This window comes from Silene latifolia, chromosome Y, assembly GCF_048544455.1.
Source record: "Silene latifolia isolate original U9 population chromosome Y, ASM4854445v1, whole genome shotgun sequence".
Lineage (NCBI taxonomy): Eukaryota > Viridiplantae > Streptophyta > Magnoliopsida > Caryophyllales > Caryophyllaceae > Silene > Silene latifolia.
In genome coordinates, this window is record NC_133538.1 from 266,960,682 (window position 1) to 266,966,681 (window position 6,000).

Below are 6,000 nucleotides of genomic sequence, written 5' to 3' on the forward strand. Positions count from 1 at the left end.
AAAAAAAAAAAAAAAAGGGAAAGATGCCGAAAAAAAAGGGAAAGGCATTAAAGAATTTAAGGAAATTGGTATTATTTTCTATCTTTTAGGAATCCTATTCTTACCTAAACTCAAATTCCTTATGCTATATATACCCCTTCAATCTCTCCATAATTCTCATCAATTGTAATCCTCTAAACCCTAATTATCTTTTACTACTATCTTCAATTTTAATAATGATTAATCAACCTACAACCCGTTTTCAATCAAAGAAACATGTTGTTATTAGAAAGAAGGTAAGCCAATCACCGCCTCGAACTCGCTCCACCTCACCGGCCGAACCCCCTCGCTCCCCACGGTCCTTCGTCGACCAACCCGCCAACCTCACCAAGCGACGAAAATTGTTTAAGGGTAAGGGAAAGACGGTCGGAAATTGAGGTAAGTTCAAAGACTGAAAACTATAAACTTCAAGATGGTTCTTCACGAGTTCTTTACGCACAACATATGGATGATTACACCAACAATGGACTGAATAATCTTAGACTAACTCAAGTAGAAAGAAGAGATGTCAATCAAGTTGCTCAATATCGCATTCACGCAGGACGAGTATATTCGATTGATTGGTTAAAGAAATACAAAGCACTTGGGTTTTTCAGAAATTTTCTCAAAGATCAAGGACGGGAAAATATTTTTGCTGTAAGTGGTCCTGTCTTTCCTATTGAGGTATATCAATTTTATGCTTCTGTTCATCTTAAGGAAGGAAATTTGTTTGCTGTGGTTAATGAGACTTCCATAAAAGTCTCACCTGGTGATTTCTGCGACTTGGCTCGAGTTCCTGAAGGAGGAACTGAGATCAATCCAAGCGTAGAATGTGGAGGTGTGTCACCTGAAAAAAGGTTGATAGTGAAACGGTATTTCAAACAAGATGCAACTTCGTTTGAGACTATCTTAACTGCGAAGTTGTCGCCAAAATTGAGGTTCTTTTTGAACTTTCTTTGGAATACCATTGTTCCTCGAAAAGAAGGTAGAGATAAATTTGGGGCACATGAGATGATTATTATGAAGGCTTGGCTTGAAGGAGAAAAGGTTAGTCTACCCTTGCTTGTGTTTCATAAAATTATACAAGCTAGTGTAACGGCTAAGATGGATGATTTCGCTTCTACTTTAAGTTTGCCTTATGGGAATTGGATATCTCGAATTTTAGAGAAGAAAGGAGTAATTGGGAAGCATAGTTATGGAGTTATCACTAATGACGAGATGAGCGATCTTTACCTATCTTATATGAAGCTCGTTATTAATGGCAACGAATTAGGTTTTGAGACAAAAGGAGATAAAGGAGACAAAGAAGGAAAAAGCAATGTGAGTTTTGATATGTTGGTTTCAAAGATGGATTCAAACTTTACTTCTATTCTTGGACGGATTAATGAACAAGACAAGAAATTGGAAGAATTGTTTGACCTAATTAAAAAGGAAAGGAGAGTTGATACTAGTGGACCAAGTGAAATTAGCCCGGCTCGTCTAAATACCGTGTTGTCACGGTTTGATACACGCCTCGAAAGTGTTTTTAAAGCCACCGTACGAACTCACTCCGAATCTACTCAAATAAAAGAAGGTATGGCTAGTTTGGTTAAGTTTGGTGATGATCTTTTGCAATCTGGGAAGGAGATGAGGTCTGAGATGCAAACTATATATGAAGCAGTTAAAGCAATGACTTTGAGGATTGGTAACTTTGATACTCGATTGACTGCCCAAGCTGCACTCCTAGACCATTGTCATGCGCGACTCGAGGACTTGGAATACCGCACCCGACCTAGGTCCAACCCGCCAAGCCCACGCTACCCTTGACCATCTTGCCCTAATCCATTCAACCTAGCCTTATCTTTTTAATTCCTTTGCTCACAATAAATATCCATTCTTATGGATATTAGCTTTTTTAATTCTGCATTATTTCTTTTGCGATTGCAAGTTTATATTATTATTATGCTAATTAAGAACTAGATTGCGTTTAATATAATATGTTTTTCATGATTAATTCTTGTCTCATAATATATTATTCTGGTCGTTTTATGTTTGTTCTTATCTTTTCAATGATGCCAAGAGGGGGAATTGTTTTTATGATTTGCGACCGTCTCAAAGTTAATTCTCTCATGGCGTTCTATAGTTATAACTTTGAAGAGATCATTAGTTTCTGCGCTCAACTGTTTTATATTTTGGGAAGTATTATGTTGAGGGGGAACTAGACTTAGACACAAATCATAGGAGACTTGTCATCATCAAAAAGGGGGAATTTGTTGGACCTTTAGTCCTAATTAATTGTTTTGATAATGACAGTAATGATTTGTATGTGGACTTAATATATAAACATATGCGTGTAATTGTGTGCTTAAGTCTTTATTTAGAAAGGAACAATTACAATGACGCAAGCTTGAAGTTTGGACCAAGGAGGTACAACTTCAAATATACTCACTACTACAAATTAGCACTTGGGCCACGGCTAAATTCGTGGCGCAAGTGCTAAATTTCCGTGGCTAAATCATTTTGCCACGGGAATACCTTCCGTGGCGCAAGTGGCCGTGGCAAAGACATAGCCACGGGAAAAACAAGAACGTTGCTATTACTGAATTTTTGGCCACGGATTCTCTCGTGGCTAATAACTCCCGTGGCCAAAGAAATTTCCCGTGGCGAAAAAATAATTCCCGTGGTAAACAATATATATGAACATTAAATAAATAAAACGTAAAATAATTTATTTATTTTTCACAATGGGTATTTTTTTCATATACGGAATCATGACAATCAAGGTAATTGTTTCGCTAGTTAACTTGATTTATTTGAACGTTATTTGGTTTCGCCGGTCATGCATTTGTGAGCATCGGAGAGGCTTCCCAGGAGGTCACCCATCCCAACACTAATCTCACCTGAGCACGTTTAACTGTGGAGTTCTTTTGATGTGCCACCGAAATTAAATGTTAACTTTGTTGATATAATTAGCACTTTGAATCTTTTTAAGTTTATTTTTTTTCTTTCGAATCTTACTTTTAGTACTATTTAATTACATAAATGTTACGTGATTTACAAATTTTTGCGGGAAAAACATTATTTTGGCCGAAACAATTAAATTTTCGATAGTAACCTCCTGACTAATGATTTTGACGTCATTTTTTTGCCGAAGTCAGCAAACCATTTTCTCCAAAAAGTAAACATAATTGTGTTTTCCTAAAAAAAATTTTTATTTCTTTTATTTATCGACATTCTTAATTTCATTTCTCATCTACTCATTTTTTCGTATATTTTTCTACGCAAATTATATTGTATAACCGTCGTACTTGATGTGACCATTTTTTGGTAAAGTAATGACCGCTTTTTATAACTAAATGCCTTTTTCCCCAAAGTGATCCCTATTAACCAAAAAGTAGTCACTTTTTTACCCAAAAAACACGAAAAAGACTATTGTACAAAAGAATCGCTTATTTTCCTAAACCGATTTCTCTTTTTTATCGTTTACCGTTTCTTTTCTCAAAATTTCACATTATTTGCAAATGTGACTGTAAATTATTATAATTTCTATATTCTCTCTGTAATGCGCTTATTTTCAATGAAAAAAATTTGGAACTTTTTTTCTCAGCGAGTTAAATTTTACGTAAATTGTTCATGGTACCCTCGAATTTTGACATATTACATATGGTACCCTTTTTTTAAGTTTTTACATATGGTACCCCTGTGTTTACCTTTTTCAGTCCCAGAATACTCGTTGACAAACTTCCGTCATAACGCCGGCACTCATATGCCTTGTGACGCCTTTTTTTGTTAACTAATGCATTATCAATTCATCGTCAAATAACTAAATCCTTATTTTGTCTAATAAAATAACATTTAGTACCTAAATAATATAACAATAACAACATAACATACTTAATTACTCATCAAATTACTTATAAGAGTAACGGCGTTATGACGAAATTTCGCCAAAGGGTATTCTGGTAATGAAAAAGGTAAACACAAGGACACCATATGTAGAAACATAAAATAAGGGGTGTCATGTGTAATCTGGAAAAGTTCAAGGGTACCACGAGAAATTTCCGTAAATTTTATATCAAATTCAAAATTTTCTTGAAATATCCTACAAATAAGTTGGAAATCAAATTTTGAATGAAATAGTTTAACAATATATTAATTTTAGATTTCTCTAACATAGATGGCAAATAAGGTTTTTATTCAATTTGATATGTTATATCTTTAAATGTGATACAATCATTTAAGATTGTTATTCAAGATTATAAAGTTTAATTTAAAAAAAGATAAAGAAATTAAAAGAAATTCACAACTTTAATAAACAAAATTATATATTAAAATTTTTTTTAAAAATTATTATTGTTTTAAAAAACCAACCAAACATAAATGTGATTTGTAAAAAAATCAAAAAATTTAGGCGATAAACTTTTCTTTGCTTGTATATAAGTTTATAAAATTTCAAAATTTCTTATTAAAGTACATAAAACAATAAAAATATTAATTAAATTAATCAAAGTGTTTCTAAAATTTTATATTTAAATGTATTTTCATATTATTATATTTGATTAAATTTCATTCAGATTTAAGTCAGAAAAGATACTCGCCACGGGTGTTTGTTAGTTCGTGGCTGACAAAATATTTGCCACGGAACAATTCGTGACTAAATAAACTTTTGCCACGGGTGTGACATAGCCCGTGGCTAAAAAAATTATTTGCCACGGGTGTAGCCAAATTCGTGGCTAAAGTGACTTTTTGCTACGGGAAAAATTATCCCGTGGCATAAATTTTTTTCCAAAATAATGAATAAGTTTTTCCCGTGGCTAAGCAAACTTTAGCCACGAATTATAAATTCCCGTGGCATAATTCGTGGCGCAAGTGACAATTTGTTGTAGTGACTTGATCGATGTTTTCAAGCGAGATCAAGATTGGAAATCAACCACGAGACTCAAGATGAGAGACTTGTGAAGAGACGATTCGTTTACTGAAGATCTTCTGAAGATTAGATAGTATAGGTCGTTATTCGGTAATGGTTTTTCTTTGTTTGATTTAAAGGTTAGTGAAGTTATGACCTAATAGACATAACTTCATTACTAGACAAAAATGATGCGTCAATTTTTGGAAAATATATTTTTAATGGTTTATAAAAATAAGAGAGTATTTATTTTAATTGGAATTAATTAATTAGAATTAAAGTTAAATAAACTATTGGTTTGTAACACGATATTTATATCGTCATGCAACCTAAGGGTTTAACTAAATTCTATCTCGATTTGTTGCGGGCTATAGAAGCAAGAATGGACCGAAGGAGGCCTTGGGCCGGCCGAACCCTAGGGAGGCCGAAACCCTAAGTGGTCGAACCCTAGGAGGCCGAACCCTAGGAGGCCAAACTCTATTCCTTTGCTCCTTACTTGTTCTTCAAGTTTTATATTTCCAGAACATTCCTATGCCCTAATTCCAGAACATTCCAAACCCTAATTCACTCTACTATAAATACCCTCATTCATTCAACATTAATTGTTGACACACACATCTACAAATTTCAAGAGAGAAAAATATTTTAAGCAAAAATCATTTGAGCTTTAATTCTTATTTTCCAAATTTGCTTATACAAAAATTACGCATCAAATTTGTCAATCACTCAAAGAAAAATCGTTATAGGATATTCAATACACAAGGATAGTACACTCACTCGCATAACGTGAGATTAGTATTTGTCGTTGTATTTTTCTTATTAACGTAAGAGCAACCTAGAGTATTTAGCGATACTCAATCTGAGTTATAATCATATAGTTGATTATACGAGTGGATTGATAATTTTTGTAATCCAGAGAAAGGTACTAAAAATTATTAATCGAGAATAGTTGACGTAGGTTTCGACTTGTGAAACTGAACCACTTCAAAATCCTGTGTGTCTCTCTTTCTCTCTCTCTTTATTATTGTTATTTCGATTTTGCATTTATTGTTAATAATTGAATTAGTTGATTTTAATCAATAAAATCAAGTAATTAA